The 17,293-nt window shown below is 39.1% G+C and overlaps 1 long non-coding RNA gene across 1 annotated transcript in view; it reads left to right on the top strand.

Annotated features, from left to right (window-relative positions):
* The window catches only part of LOC112540179 (uncharacterized), a 66,604-nt gene extending 50,561 nt beyond the window's left edge, over positions 1–16,043 (top strand). The window contains exons 2-4 of the long non-coding RNA XR_015795042.1: positions 377–431; positions 9,547–9,611; positions 14,911–16,043. This is a non-coding gene — a long non-coding RNA (uncharacterized LOC112540179). The remainder of the gene's footprint in view (positions 1–376; positions 432–9,546; positions 9,612–14,910) is intronic.
* Positions 16,044–17,293: the final 1,250 nt, after the last annotated feature.

The following is a 17,293-nucleotide window of genomic DNA, read 5'->3' as shown; positions in this document are numbered from 1 at the left end:
AGTTTTCATTAAAAAAAAAACAACCCAAAAAATGAAAAAACAAGAGATAGTCTCTATCTTTTCTAGAACCTGAAATATAAAGCCAAACATTTACAGTGGTCGCCCTTCTGTCCATTTTGTGAAAAAAGCTTGTTACATTTTTCACTGCTTTCAGCCAGTAAATGAAGAAATCTAACAGTGAAGTATACACTGTATGGAGAAGGGAGTTTTTCTGAGATTTCTTTTTAATCTAGATTTCAAGTGAGAGCAAAAACAGGAGTTTATAATACTTCTATCTTTTTTTTCTTTTTTAAAAGGGGTTTTTCTGAGTTTCTAAGTCCTTTTTACAAATTATGTGCTAATGAATACAGATAAAGTTGATTATTGTTATTTTCAGGTTTCGAAAGAGAGGATGACAGCTGAGGGCCTATAAATCACACCAATCTTGCAAGGTAATCCAGTATTGTGATGGTCATTTGAGGGAGTGGGTGAGTGAAGTTTAATGATCTTAGAGAGGAGTCCTCACCAGCCTCCCGATATCCTGTTTCTTTCTGAGAGAAATGCTTGGAGACACTGAAGTTGATTATACAGTAAAGCAATTTATTAACTGAAGAGGCTTTAGGTGTACAGTATGAAAGTGCAATGTTAAGCAAGTTTTAAAAACTTCCTTATTCTTACCTCCTGGAGAGGGCCTAAGAGCCTCCCTTGGTATCAAGATATTTTGGCCTCTGACTTCTAAGAACTCTGTTGTGCGAGAACCTGAGAGCAGAACCTAAGGATGGGCTGCAAGCTAGACCAAGTGGGACTTCCCAGGTAAAGAAAGTCAAAGAAAATACTTATTCATTTCTTAAATGTGTATGCTTACTGCCTCTATAAAACAGTGTTGAAGAGGGTTAGCAATTCTTTGATCCACCTCTGTCTAACCTGAATTAAGCACCACTCTGATTCCTTTCAAGCAGACCATGACTGACTTTAGATATTGTTTTAGGGCTTGAACAGCTTCTTTGCATGTTAACCCTTGAGAATTTTAGCACTGGTAGAAAAACAATACATCGATCCTAGGTTTGCCTTATGAAAAAGAAGAGGTAGAATTTATGTATGTATGTATGTACGTACGTACGTACATACAGATCTATGTCAAGGCGAGCCTCACTAGCTGTAGATCTGCCACTTGTTTCTAGATAGACATGGAGAGAATTTCACCCTAACTGTTTGTAGGTCTACAGCCTTAGAAATCATGTATATATTCAGTTTAGGAGATTAATTAAGAGGTAGCACTCCATTTTCATTCATTCATTCATTTTCAGTTTTTCCCAAGCTGGATAGATTACTGGAAGTCATTTAAGCTTCCTAGATGAGCTTCACATTCTGAAGGGCAGGATGGAGCATGTATGTTTCCTCTCTGAGACCAATCTTTAGCTAGGGGGCTTCTGAATTTCCTAGGTGAGTTCTGTCTTTGGAAAACCTATCAAGGGATCAAATGAGAGCAACTGTTTTTAAACTGGCTTAGAAAGGTGCCTGAAGTAATGTCATGCTTTTAGAGCTGCTGTGGGTCTTACCCCATATCTCAGGCGCATGTTATACATTCACATAGCAGGTCATAGCAAGCTGAAAGAATGTGATATTATGCAGCAGCAAGGATTGACTGTGCCTCAGGCGCTTCTATCCTTCATTCCTCAGTTTTGAATGATTGTTGGGATGCAATCATTCCCTTGGAAAAGATCTATGCAAACAGTCAGTTGTGCAGAATAGAGTGGTAGAGAGCTGCAAGGGTGCCATTAAGGTGATCCCCGAGATCCCCGAGATCCCATGCTAGGGCTAAAGAACAATTCCTGACAAAATGAGGTGGTTGGAGCAGTTCAGAGATAAAGACCTGGCTGTCATTCTGTTACATGAACCTATATTCCAATTTTATCTGGTGAATGTGTTTCTTTCTTATCCGGTTTGCTGTTTGAAGGGATTTGGGGCAGAATAGATAATCCTAACTTTGAACATAAATCACTGGGCTGTATGGCTGATAGATGCCTTGCACTTTCTTATGATAATGCCTGATTGGAGGCCCAGAGGAAAAATGCCAGTGGCTTATCTCGGGGAAGCAGGATTGGGAGGGGAAAGAGCTATAATCTAGGAGGGCAGGCAATGAGATGGGACCCCATTTATTTACTCATTTTTGAGATCTCAACTTCTGTGGAAATACCATGAAGATTGCCACAGTTCCAGAGGCCTGGTTTGAGCAAGGCACATGCATTATCAGGACAGGGGAAGCTGTGATAGAAAGAATAAGGTTGCCTCTGAAGGGTTCAACACTGCCATCAGGGAAGGGCTGTCGTTTCCAGCCTTTACCCATCTTTTTCAGCAACAAAGGCCAGTTAGATTGGAGGGAGGGCTGGAAAGGACCCTGGGAAAGTGCTAGAGTGGTGATGATCACATTCAAGAAAATAGAATCATGGAGGAAAAAAGAATGGCAAAATTTCTGCTCTGGTAGTCTCAAAGATTACAGGCTTGAGCTGATAGCACAGGGCATGGGAGACAAGGCTTCATCAGAATGAAAAGACTTCCAAAGACATGCAGCCCCTTCCCCCACCCTTTTGCAGCCCCAGAGTCCCTATGGTTATGCCACTGAAATTTGATAAAAAACATTGAAATAAAACAGTGCAATGCTCTCTTTGTGGTCACAAATGAATTATAAACTATAAATGTTATCTAAACCTAATTCAACAATCCCAAAATGGGATTGGGAGGATGGTAACAAAAAAGGACCCTTCCCAATAGAATCACCACTTGACTGCCACAATCCAGAAATCTTGGAGGCCTAATTTAGCATCCCTCTTGGCCATAGAAAAGTTGTCTGCTCCTGATGAATGTGCCTCATATTTCTATGTAGCTCAGCTTAGAGGTGTGTCCCCATAGGTTCTAGGACAGGTACTGGGAGTGATCCTCAAAGTTCATATATTTCATCACTGACTGTAGTCCTAAATGTGCCTCTGGGGCAGTATCCAAGTGTTCATGTTCTGTGACTTCTAGAACCATCCAGGCTTATGCTAGGCAGGGCGGGAAAGGTATATGGAAGTCTCCCCCCCCCGGCTTTTCTGTTGGTTCTCATGGAAGAGAATTAATTGTGATAGCTCCTGGTAGACACAGAGGGGAGGCTGATCTTATGGTCTCCTTAATTAGTGATGGGAGATTAGATGCAGCAAATCTATCTTATCACCTAATGTCCTCTTTGGGACATAGCTGGAACATTTTCTGTGCACTGCACTTTATTACATCCTGTTCTCCATTTTCATTCAGAATAGTAAAGTAGAGCTAGTAAGCTGAATATTTTTTTCTATTACATTCATTGTGAGCTCTGCAGTCTGATTCTGCTCCTTATATTCCCCTGCTACTTTTTTCCCCCCACTATGGGACTTCAAATTTGGTCCATGAATCTTAACACTGTCTCATTTATATCCATGAGGATTATATAACATATTAGATGTTTTAAATCACTTTTGTACTTTCTGTACAGATCCCTTGATTCTGAAAACCTTTGTTTTTGATTAAGAATCTTTTCCTCCATCCCTGTTTGATTTGGGGGCTGAATCTGAAATTCATTTTGGAAATCTGGATTCCCTAGATATCTTATTAACTATCCTTTGAAAACAGCAAGTAACTATAATTTATGCTATAGATAAAATGGGGTGAAATTTTCAGAAATAATATCTCTCAGGAAGGGATGATGTGAAGGTTCTACATTTTAAATGTTGCCTCTTGGAAAAATGCAAATAATGTATATGTTTTGGCAGAATTGGATTTGCAAAGTAGAATTTTCAATGGATAAATCATGCCTACCAAGATTCATATGAAAAGGTTCAAGAACTTTTATGCAGGAGTAACATTTTCAGCTCTGTTTTTTATAAGCAGCTATGATGAAACTGACATACAATAAACTAAATATCCCTAGGAAAAAAAACTTGTAAAATTTCAGAAAGATAAGTATGCATTACTTTTTTGAGGGACAGAATAATTTTCTTTTCCTTACTAACTCCATGGGTTCTCTTTTTGTGGGGGGCGGGGAGGGAATTTATATGAAATTAGGTACGTCATAGCTATATCCCTCAGTGCACACACCCATGCACACACAGACATTGATTTTTTTCCCCCAGAAAGATAGGCATAGGGATTAAAGAATTATCATGAATAAAACAGGTCAGTGCTTTTTCTTGTTTTCTGCTTAACTGGGATCAGGGTCATAGAAAATGCAAAGGGACAGGAGCAGAACTAGTATATGATTGCAGAGGTAGAAAGATGTTAAAATCTTGTATTTCCATGCAAACAACCAGAAGGACACTCTACCAGCTCCCATAGATTCCACCAACATTTAGTAAATCTGATCTGAGAAAATAGACTAACAAAAAACACTGAAATGGGCATTCCACTGCTATTTCCCAAAGCACTGCATATTGTAGAGCTCCAGTAAAACCATTCACTGTGAGTAGAAACTGTAAGTCACAAAACCATATGGTTCCTCTTCTTTTCTGTTTTCATTCCACTTTTTCTGATCTGGAGAGCTTGGAGAATTAAAAAAAAAAATTATTTTTTTTTAACCAATAGTCTGGGACCTGTGTCTTCCCAAATTCCTAATCACTAACAGTATGTTGGGAGCTTGGTTCAGAAATTGGGCTGATTTCAGTCTTATCCAAATTTAGCTCAGTTCCATTTAGAATTTATCCAAATCTGATGTAGAACTCTAGTTTTTTGCAATACCAGAATAACCTGATTCCTCTATAATTGCAACATCAATAACTTTAGGAAAAAAGTTAACTTTAGAAAAAGTAAGTAAACTCTTGGGGAAAGCTATAACCAATTGACCATTTTTAATAGTCTGTTGCTCTCACTGACATTGGGTAATAACCACATTATTGACCGCTACTTTCTCCTATTCTGCTAAGATAAGCAGTATAGCTCAGTATTAGTGTATATCTTTTAGATGACAGGTTTATAGAGTTCAGTCCTTGGTGTTGCTAGATCAAAAATACTTGTCTGAAATCCTGGAGCACTCTCACTGGAGGAACCAGTAGCGAACTAGACAATTTAGCATTACGATACTTCCAATGTTCCTACAAGTACCCAAACTGTATGATATAGAAACAAAGGGACAATCTATCCTGTTCCATGTGTAATGTAAAGTGCCTGACCATGGATTATGCTAAGCCAAGTAATTGCCCAAAGTCAACAAGGCAGACAAACAATATAATAGCACATGGGCTACCAGCAAGTCTAAATCCAAAGATGGATAGTAGTTTCTCATTCACTTAGACCAATGTCTTCATTGTTAGTAGCTTGGCAATCCTCTCGAGGGGCAAGAATTGGATTATGGTTTATGAAAACAACCTATTATGAGCTAGGTTATAGTTCTGTACAATGAATGTTTGTCCTTTATCAACAGACATTTATGAACTGCAGGTACAAAAGAGATTCTGATCTTCTAGCAATGACAGTCTAGCCTTATCTGCAGACATTTCAGCAAAGAATTAAATTCTCTTCACATCATCTCTGCTAGTTAGCTTGCCTGTCATAGATGTGGGATCAACACCAGGTATTTTCAGATGGAAAAGGACCAGTAGAGCTTTCAGCCAGACTTCCCTTTCCCTGCCACATAATTTAGGATACATTACATTATTAGAACTTTGGACTTGTTAAGCTGAACACAGCCCATGGCCAACCAGAATCATGTCCTAACTCTATGACTGTTTAGATCTTTAAAAGTCAGGCTTCCATCTTCTTCCTCTCTATTCTAAGTAAAACAACAGCAACAAAGAAATGAGCGACATGTCAGAAAAACTAACCACAATATGACAACATATGCTTTTATGGATTTCAATCTGTTACTTCAGATTATGAAGTATACCGTCTCCTCTAGTGGATCAGTGTGTGATATAATTAAGATGTTTCATGAGGACTGGGGAGACCCGGGTCAGCTCCCCACCACCCCCACAGAAGCTCATTGGATGACTTTGGAACAGGCACATTTTTTAGCCCAACCGACCTCACAGGGCTGTGAGCCAATAGCATTCTGCAGAAAAGAGGGATATAAATCTAACATTAATAATTATGGAATTGTAAAGTGGAGGCAGGAAATATTATAAACTGAGGTCAACTTGTTTAACCTTCACTGGCATTGGATTTAAGACCTTGGTTATAGCTATCTGGTGTATGGATTCCCAACACTTGTTTATTATTAATCAGAGTATTTGGCTCCAGTCCTTATTTAATACTGCTTTTTTAGAACAACAAAAATACATCTGTTTGTCATTGTCTGCTAGAAATGCATGTGTGTGTATCATCTGACTTCCCTTAAAATGTAGCAATTTCAAGGTGGGAGTATCATTTGTTTTCCTTTGTCCTTTCTTATTGAAGGCAAAATTCCCAATTGTTTCCACCTAGCTCTGAATGCTAAAACGGAAACAAAATCCCAACAGAAAAGGGCAAAGAAAGCTTTGAAAGATCAAATCTCAAATAGTTTGTTATGTTGACATTCAGGAGATGAGGCTTTGAAGTAAGTCTTGATAGACACCAGGTGTCTAAATATCTTGAAATGTGCTAGAAATGTAAGATGTCATGCTTAAAGCTCAGCTGTTCTAGGCAGGTTTATCAGGCTGGCGAAATGCATATGCCCTTTAATGGTCACATTTGTAATTATAGCAAGAAAATAAAATGCACACATACCCCCAAACCTGGATTTAGCAAGCATCTTGATGCTATGCATATACAAATGTGATCATCTTACTAAAAGAGAATTAGCTTGAATTAGAGTGAAGGCCATCGCGAAACTTGCCCTTCCCAGTCATGGGGGGAGGGGGAGCTCAGCCCTCCCCTAACCTACCAGACTGTGTAGACAGCTGCTCCCTGTTGCCTTCAGACTGGCTGGCGTCCAAGGAAGGGCCTGGTGGAATGCAGAATCGGGCACCTGCTGCAAATCTGCCTGGAACAGCAGGAAAAGGAGCGATGAACACCGCCTTCCTTAATCCTGGGTGCTGCTGTGGCTTCTTCTAATGATATACCATTACTGAAAAGAAAAACAGAGTGCCCCAGAAATGGTCCACACTAGAATTTCACAGGAATCTAATTGTAATATGATATTACTGGCTGGTCATCATTTTGCCTGGGCAGAAAAAGGATGGGGCTAGACGTGCCTCCTCTCAATTACCCTGGGAGAAAAGGGGGCATTTCCTGCCTGCCATAGTCTGCTGGGGATATGAAGCCCCAAACCTGCAAAGCTGATATGTAGTAAATACAGATCTGGAGTTCTGGGGAAAGGGTGATACAACACCTACTACTTATCTTCTTCTTAAAATCTTCTCTCTCTCTCTTCCTCTCTCTCTCCATTTGCATGGAAGGTACAACGTATCTCTTAAAGAGCCCTGCTGGTGCCAATCAACATTTTGGGATGACACAAATCACTAATGCTGGTAAAAAAAACATCAATATGGCTTAAGATCTCCTGGCTACATACACACTCATTGCTAGTACATTCCTTGTAGCCCCATCTGGGTGGATTAAGCCAGGAGCATCATACCCCTTCATATATTATGCAGAAATAAGTCCCATACAGTTAAAAGAGACTTAGATCCAAATTGTAAGAATGGGCAACCTGTGTTTTTGTTTTTAATAGGAAGTGCTTGTTTTGCTGCCCTTAAATCCTCTCCAAAATTCTACAGAGCACTTGCTGAAAATCAGCAGTGCATTTTCCCACTGAAGAGGGAAATACATGAAAACTATACTTTAACCTCTAAAAGTTCTACATTATTTAATAAATAAAGTAAAACCTTACACTCAGCCCAAAATTATTGGGAAAAGAACTGGAAAATCCCAGTCTCACTCATGTGTAAGACAATTGTGCAACCAAGCAACTATATCATTATCCAACCATTCCAGCCCTCTCCTCTCCAAAAATGATTAACTGCTGGCTGGGGAATTCTGGAAGTTGAAGTCCACATGTCTTAAAGTTGCCAAGGATGAGCAAACACTGCTCTAACTAATAGGCTATCAACCTCTAGGATATAAGACTGCATTATGAAGCACCACATTGAGTGCACAATGTAAATATGACCACTGTTAACAAATAGTGAGCGATATAAATAATCTTGACTGGGAACTTCAAAGATTCTAAAGCAACATCAGTATCCAATCATAGCTTTGTGTGCAATAATTTTACAAAAGCCTAGGTGTTAAATGTATCGGAATACACAAAACATTTCATAGAAAAGTATGACAGTATAAAATGCTGGTGGCAACTCTAAATCTTCAACCTATCAGCCTAGCTACTCATCTCAACATGATCTGAAGCCTATTCTGCAGATCATGTTGGGGGTATTTTTCCAAAGGTATTCTTCCTACAACTTTTGACCATATAATCTTAGGATATTAGAAGTAACATTATCCTGTAGTGTTTTGTGTCATCCACTTCCAGCCAGAGCCAATGACTATATTTACATAAATGGCATCCTTCCCCTGCCCTCACATCACACAGGATTTAAAACAGCATTTGATCTCTAAGATAGAAACTGCAATTAACTTCATTTAAAGATTAACTTAATATGATGCCTTATTAAAAGGGGGAAAAAAAGCTGTTACGGAAGTTGTCAAAGAGTTAAAGCTTTTTCATAAAAGCCCAGCCACAAAATGTTTCCGTTGTAATATACCAAAGGCCAAAAACAAATTACTAAACTCCAACAAGAGATTAGCCATTTCCAGCCACCCTTGATCTGTTACTTTACATCTTTCATATTGCACATAAAAGATGTCTCTCTGGTGCAGCAGGAGAGGCCAAATGCCTTAACAGCGGGTCTGTTCTGAACCTGAAATGTATTTCTTTTACTAGGCATGCATGCCACTCCAATCAGGTCTGCGTATAAGTGGCTTAGAGATCTCCAGATTTGTAATAAGATTAAAAACCAATAGAATAACATAAACACAACAAAATAATATATAACATTCCAAGCAACAAAGATTACCATGGTATAATCTCCATCCAGGAGAGATTAAAATGGCCTGTTCAGTCTCCAAAGGCCCTCTGGGGAGGTGGGGGAACAGGTCTTAATGGCTCTATGAAAGACTAATAGAGTTGGGATGTGACTGATAATGGGAGGGGGGAGCTGTTCTAATGAAGGAGGCAGAAACTAAGGTTTGATCCTAGAATCCCTGCAGGTGACATTCCCTAAGGACATACTCTATTCAGAAGAGCATAGAAAAGTTATGATGAAAGAACACAGTTATTGAGAGAAACAAGGCTGAGAAAGGAGTGTGACTATTTCTGGATTCAAATCCAGCTAAGCACATATCCTTTTATTCCAGGAATACCTGCATTCTAATGTATCAGAGAAATCAAATAAGGACCAAATAAGCATTTTGTCAGCTATACAAGAAAGCTTTTGAGCAACTGTTTTCTTTCAGAGTTGTAACTTAGCATCAGCTATGCATTTTGCATTTGTAGAATTAGTTTGATGGGTCTGCATTAAGTAAGGTTCGCAAGTGTAAGATAAAATGATTATTTAATATTAACATTCCTATCTTCCTTTCCTCCAGGAGCTCAAAGCAATGGACATGTTCTTCACCTTCCTGTGTATCCTCCCAATAGTTATGTAAGGTAGGTGAGATATAGAGACCCAAAGTCACCCAGTGAGTGTGAACCTGAATCTCTCCAGTCCATACCACTCATTTTAGAAAGGACCAAAACAAAGGAGGCAGTCCATATATACCAGAGGACTGTTGCAAATGCATGTCCTACTTTAAGCCCTCAGTATTTAGGCTCATGCTTGAATAAGGTTATTTCATTTGGGCATACCAGTGACTATTAGAATTAGAATATTTGAATTGTCCGGTGAAGGTATTGTTTGGGAATATTAGGAGTTGTAGAAGAGATGACATCAGTTGGAGGAAGCAGAACTAGACTCTTTTAGGTTTGCAATGAGCTTTGAAGCAAATTTTGTGGGGGCTTTCCCAAACTGAAAATAGTTGAATTAACTATTTTAACAAAACAGGAAAATAGCAACTTGATCATACCACCATTATATAAGAATAGCTTCAAATGAATGAAATGAGAAAGTACCCAGATAGGATCTAAAGCATCAGATAAAATTGTAATAAAAAGCAATTAAGATTTAGTGTTTGTATATAGAGTCAAAGGACTGATAATGGGCCGTTCCAGGAATAATTCCAGGTATATATGTCTAGAAGAGCTGAAGTTCCATGATAGTAGCAATGTTTTAAAGTTACTGTTCTGATACATGGACCTGATTTGTAGCAGTCATACAGGGCTAGGGTATACACAGGTTAAGAAGAAGGCCTTGGTTAACTAATACAGATCTACTGAATTCTCTAATTTCTAGAAGGAAAAGTCAAGAGAGGCTAAGACCATGCACTCTCTGCTTGGGGAAATCAATCATTCAAAAAGTAGGATATATGGCTGTCTTTTCCTTTTATTTTAAATCTCCACCCCCAAGCTCTAGCCATGGTGCTGAAGCACAGCCAGTAAGAGAGAAATTCAGCATTCTTTGCTTTTTAGAAGATTATGACTCTGCTCAGTTATTTGGCAAAATCAAATCACTTCAGTGGAGTAGCCTTCATCAATTAGAACAAAGACCATCTGGAGCTGAAATCAATTGAACCTGACATGACCAAAAACTTTGACCTCTGTAATATGAAAAAAACAAAAACAAAAACAAAAACCAAAAACCAAAACAAAGACATCAAAGACAGGGCCAAGAATCCATATTCTTCACTACTCTAAAGTTTTTCAGTGAAACACCTGAATAGGGCTCACACACCAAACCACAGTTTGATGTAATGTAATGTAATGTAATGTAATGTAATCTGTTTCTGTCCTCCGTCTTCTAGTGTTTGGACTGTGAGCCCTGGCATTCCAAAAGCCGTGTATGGTCCTCACTCCCAGAATATTGTGCACCCTGATGCACTGTATATCCTAGGCTGAGAGGGAAAAGAGGATAGGCAAAGAGCTGTTGTACATCTCCTTAATGTAACGTGCCATTTTTATGCTGTATGCCTCCCAGACTCACATTGTTTGAGTTGGTTGGCCATATAAAACAGAGAGAGAGAGAAAGAGGGAGGGAAGGAAGGAAGGAAGGAAGGAAGGAAGGAAGGAAGGAAGAAAGAAAGAAAGGAAGAAAGAAAGAAAGAAAGAAAGAAAGAAAGAAAGAAAGAAAGAAAGAAAGAAAGAATATCCTGCCAATCAGGGGAGGTAGAATAGACATGGTTAGAGACCTGCAATCCCAATTATTCTGCTCCACTTGGTTAGTGGATAGAAGTTATTTAAATGCCACCTTACAACTTCATTTGAGGGAGGCATATAATTAGCAGTTTCCTTTGCTAGTTCCCCTTCCCCCTAATTCCAGAAATCAGAGTTGGTTTATTTTTTATTTTTTTTGCCTCAGAGAGGTAGAAACTAGCTAGGATTCCACATTGTTCCCCAGCCCTGCAGGCAAGGCAGCTTCTTTTCTTCTTCTTTCCTTTTAGGCCCAGATAAATTAATATGAGCAAGTGAATCCCAATGTTTAGACACATGGAGGAGAAGCCTCTTGTGAGACAACTATTCTCCAACCTCAAGTCCAAATTGAAAGAATGTATTCAATGAATATAATAAGAGATTACAAGAGAACACGAAATTAGTATTTGGAAATACTGTAAACGATGAAAACCTTGCTGCCCCTTTTTTATATTTCCTCAAAGTTTTGGTAAAAAAAACAGTAATGACAACAAAAGAATTTGACTCAAGGCTCCTTGGAGAAACAGCAGCCTAGTTGCCCATTAGTGCCTATGATTAAGTCCCATAAGTCTGACAAGAATTTCTTTTCTTAACCACTCACAACACAAATGAAATCTGAATTAAATCTCATATCTTACGTTATGAGAAATTTATACTAACAATGAAATATTAAACAGTCCACTCCTCTAATATTTAGTTCAACTTATTCATGTCTATCAGTCAATGGTCTAGAGACAGAATATCTTAGGAAGGTACAAAACAATCTAATGGGAAATATGCTGGGGATTGAGAAGTTTCACAGCCTCACTGCCAGTCCTTTTGGGCTTACTGAAACCCATGCAGTGTACACTTTAGAATCATCACTAAAGTGGAGGTGTAATGCCACAGAACGGTGCCATGCCACATGCAAAGCATATTCAGAGGTGTACTGCCTCTTTTTTAATTGAATGAATTGAACAAATTAGCTAATTAGCTTTCATTAGTTTCATACTAGGTAAGTACAGGCCTAAATGAAGTTAGGACTGTGGAACTACAAAGAACCAGGTCTTGTACCAGAGGTGTTATAAACTAATTGTGTTTCATGGTTATTGTTCTCTGGTGGCAAATAAATCTGAACAGAAAGACTGTGCTCATGTGATGGAAAGCCGTGCATAGCTGTGCTGTGGACTCTTGTCTTTGTTCCGCCCAGGGTTGGACGTTCAAAGATGTAACCAGAAAGGAGGAGGGGAGAAAAGTCTTTTAATAAAACTCTGATTAAGCAGTCAATTTAGCAAAAAGCCATCCATAAAAAATAGCTTCTTCAGAGGCTTCTCTAATGGCCCTATGTGTTATGTCAGAACTGGGTAATAGAATCTATATCTGCAAGAGCCATAAAATAGAGTCAGTGAATGCCTGATAATAGAATGTATTATATGTTTAATTAGCCAGACTAATCAATTGAGCCCAAAAGAAATATAGCCTAACATAAAGCTTGGCATGTGTTCTTGCACTGCTAACCATTGCTTGGGCTTAGTTTCAAACTCCCACAATACTCTGGCAGTTCCAAACTCCACTACCCCCTTAAATGTTAGTGACCATAAGGAATCTGTGCAAATATCTGACACCAAGCAGAGTTCAGCCACGGTGATTTAGAACAACCTTCCCCAGTTTGATTGATTGAGTGCCATCAAGTCATTTTTGAGTCCTAGTGACCAGATTTTCTCCATGATGATCTATCCGTAACCTGGTCTTTCAGGTCTTCCAATGATGCAAACATCACCACTGTAACTGAGTCCATCCGCCTTGCTGCTGGTTGTCCTTTCAAGGCCTTCCAAATGCAAACTACGGCTCCTGTTATCTAAGGAGAGTGGGACAGTGCTGGCTATAAACAATGGATTTTGAAGTCCAACATGCTTGAAGGAAACATTATTGGGGAATGCTAATTATATGTCTATTTTCTGATAGTGATCTCAAGCATCACCTATCACCTAAGTTACACATTCATTGTGTTCACCCTTGCTTATGCAGAAGTAAGCCTCACTGAGTTCAATGGGACCTATTCTTGGGTGAATGTAGCTTATCTCAAAGAAAGTAAAATTTCAGCCTGTTTCTAAGGATACATGAGTACATGAAGGTATACAGGTAGTTCTCTCTAAAGAACCACAATTGGGACTGGCAACTCTGATGCTAAGTGATGTGACTATGACTTGCAATATTACTGCCAGCTTCTCCATTGACTCTGTCGGAAGGTGGCTGTGAAGTGCACAAATGACGATCACGTGACCATGGGTTGCTGCAACAGTTGTAAATGCCTGCCAGTTGCAAAGTGCCTGAATCTTGATCACGTGACTACAGGGACTCTGCGACTGTAGTAAGTGCGAGGACCGGTCATAAAGTTACTTTTTCAGGGCCATTATAACTTTGAATGGTCGCTAAACAGGGCAGTCATTAAAGCAAGGACAATATAGCATGTTACCCATTTGAAATATTGGGCAAATAGTTTAAAGATTCAAATATTAATTGAGAGTTATGGGGAGTTCTGCTAGATAGGAAATATTTATTTACTTACTTACTTAATTACTTTGACTTTGGCCCTGCTGGATAGATGTCTTGCATTTAGTAAACAGTAAGATTTGCCTGTGACCCTCATTCATTTTTTTAAAAAAAATATTTTCTAGAGTGAATTAACTGCATGTTATCATGCACTGGTTTTTAAGGACCAGATGCATGTTCTCTCTTTATTAAAAAAATAAAGCACAGGTATATGGGTATATTGAGTACATTCTGTGCCACAGTTCAGATAATGTGCTAAATGCCTCACCAAATATTTACATACTTGAGTTCAGGCAAGGCAGTCATGAAGTACAAAATAAGAGTTGCCTAACTAATATAGTGGACATTATGCCCAGCAAGAGAAATTTAACCATCTCTGTATAGCTCAAAAGTGGTTTTTCCTGCCACTAAGTGGCTCCAGATGTTAAAATATTCAACAGTGTTGCTTTCTCTGTAGCCACCATAGCTACTGCTGGAGTTTAAAATATTTACTTCCCTTGATGCTCAATTCCAGATTGAAACATAAAATATTTATAACTTTGGTCGTCACTATCCATTTGCCTGCATTTTGAAATTATTTTTAGGTTTTTAGAAAATGACTGTTTTCCAGATAGGGAAATGGGATTCTGAATGGTTCAAGAAGAAGATGTGTTAATATCTTAAAGATATTAAAGATGTGTTAATATCTTAAAAGTGGAATATATGAATATACGAACTTATAATTCATAAGTTCATATGAATATATGAACTTGATGCCACCATTCCCACCTTTTACTCCTCGTATACCCTCCAGACAATCAATATAGGAAAACTAATCCTATAAGACATGACTGTGAGCAAAACACATGGGATTCTGTTTCGCCCATTACGGGGAAATGTTTTGTTCAATGCAAAAACTATAGCTGACCTGGAAAATGAAATACTATCTCCTAGGGGAGGTTCAGCCAGGAACCTGTATGCACTAGGTGGAACAGGCACACCGGGTTTTTTTTTAAACTGGCTACCAACGTAACTATTTGTTGACTGTCTCTGGAGGGAATAAACTAACTCACAGGCTGATCAACTCTCATGACTGCATTTATCTGTAAAAAGAATGTTAGTTTCATTTTGAATTGTTTTTTTTCTTCCTCAGGTAGGAAGAACCTGGGATGGAAATTATATATGGAGCTGAGATGGGAGAGACCACGCAGCCATGATTTAGCACTGTATCTCCCTGCTACTTCATGCAAGGCAGCCAGTGAGAGTCATCAATGGGCCACACTACTGAAGTCCAAAGACTCATACACACACATTCTTTGGCTTAACAGAGAAAGACTTGAGAGTCAAGCAGAGATGTTCTCCCACTTGAACCTGACTGTTTGCAAGAATTATGTTGTTATTCCTTGATCTTCATACTAACACAGAAAACTCCACTATTTTGTCTCAGGGTTGTGATAAAGATTACTTATTTGGATAGTCCATTTTATTGCTCTGCTAGTCAGAGTCACCATAGGCTAAGAAAGTAAGAGAAAGACAGTAATCATGGTAAATACCATGAGGACTGTTTGAGAGGATCACAGGAAGTTTCTTCAGCCCAAGCTCCTACAGCTACATGATTTAGAGTAACAGAGGCAAGAATGAACATGAGATGTTTCCCCATTGCCTACTCAAACTCAGGGCTGTTTGGCTGAAGGGGACACTAATTCAGAAAGGCTTCCCTTAATTCACACTGAAACATTTGGAAGTGGTAACCCAAGAAAAGTATCAACTAATATTCAGAAGTCTGAGATAAAAACTGATTGCTCAAACATGGGGATGATCCGGAATCATCTAAATAACCTACACGGTGAGTGATTATTTACAGAAGATGAAGTACAATGCAATTATTAGGGCTAGAGATCTGAGCTGCAAACATCTGGACAACTGCTAGATGGCAATGAATAGTTTTTCAGCCCAGATCTAGTAAGCTAACTGATGATCGCCAGCAACTTGGATGACTTTTTTCAAGGAGATTAGACAAATTTATGGAGGTGATAGAGTTTAAAGTCTTCATGATTAGCAGCCACATGTTTCTGGATGAAAGTTGCTAGAAAATAGCAGCCAGAGAGACTGATTGCCTGATACCATGACCTGTCTGAGGACCCGAAACTGACAACTTCTGAGTTGCTGAGGAAGAAATTTGCTCCAACTGCCTCATTCCCCAAAGTAAAATGCCTCAACTGAAAGGTGGTTTGAACGAATTGTTCAAATGTACCTTACTGAAAATCCTATTGACAGCTGAATAAACTCGTGGTCCTTATTCATCCATATCCTTGTGTTGATTTCTTCCTTCACGCCTGTATGTGATTATATGCGTTGGGAAACCAAATTCCATCTTGGCTTGCTCCATTGCATTTTGGGTGTTATGATTTGAAGCACAAATTCAGAATGCCAGTCACGTGCATCTCTAAATTGATACCAGTGTAAAGCATGGAAAAAGAGGCTGATGTGGCTGCAGGCTCATTTTCTTCCACTGCTCTGCCAGGCCTCCTAGGTCACCCTGGAATGATAACACAGCACTCCATTGCCTTGATGGTTTTTATCATTATGATGGGTATTTATACTGGAAAGTGCTGGCATGTTCCCCGGGGCAAAGTGCCCTTTTGCTACCTCAGCAAGTTGGATCCATATGGAGGGGAGTTCCCTGGGTTAAATATTTACCAGAAAGTCATGTTGTTTTCCATCAAACAGGAGATCTTCAGTCAAGGCTGTTTGAATCTTTGTGCCTTAATGCCTATTTGGTTCTCTTGGGAGAGGCGCTGAATGGACTGCCTGAAGCCAAACTCCAATAGAGAAAAAGCACATTGTCTCCTTTCTCTGCTGCCTTTTATTGTCTGTTCATCAGATCCGTGAGGTTCACTATAAAACAGACTCGTCTAAACACAGCTCTCTGGGAGGAATCAGACTCACTCTTTATGCTCGTGTTTATGTGCATTGCCATTCAAGAAAGAGATCTTAGAGAGCCAGCCAGAAAACATCTCCTTCATGCACTGAAGCTGTCAAGGAAAAAAGGGAAAAAGAACAGGCAAAAGCTTGTTGGGAACTATTAAGAAAACAACTTGAAAAGCAAAACCAGAATACACTCTAATTCCCCTATGCAAATCCACATTACAGCACACTTTTTGGCAGGTCTGTATATATTCTCAGTCATCTCACATTTGAGAAAAGGCTATGTTTTTCAAAATAAAACAAGTACAGGAAACTGTAATATGGCCATCTTGATAACAGCAAAATGATTAGGACAAAAGCAGATGAGTGCAACATCCATTGACTCAAGGCCCTCACCAGACTCACACGCCAGAGGGAGTGAGACCAGGGGCTGTTTTGAGAAGAGGTTCAAGAGTTTTAAAATGAGAGATGGATGTCCTTAAGCAACTACAAATCTTAAGGTGCCTATTCTTTCAGCCCCCATCCTTATGAGAAAAGGCCCATTTTTTTGGACCCCACTCACTAAGGGAGATGGCTTTGAAGACCACAGATAGATGTTGCCAGGTCACATGC

The sequence above is a fragment of the Python bivittatus genome, unplaced genomic scaffold (assembly GCF_059951505.1).
Source record: "Python bivittatus isolate LINGU-HERP-01145 unplaced genomic scaffold, Pbiv_v1 ctg000080_np1212, whole genome shotgun sequence".
NCBI lineage: Eukaryota > Metazoa > Chordata > Lepidosauria > Squamata > Pythonidae > Python > Python bivittatus.
The sequence above is the reverse complement of the archived record's forward strand: the minus strand, read 5'-3'. Positions and strand labels throughout refer to the sequence as shown.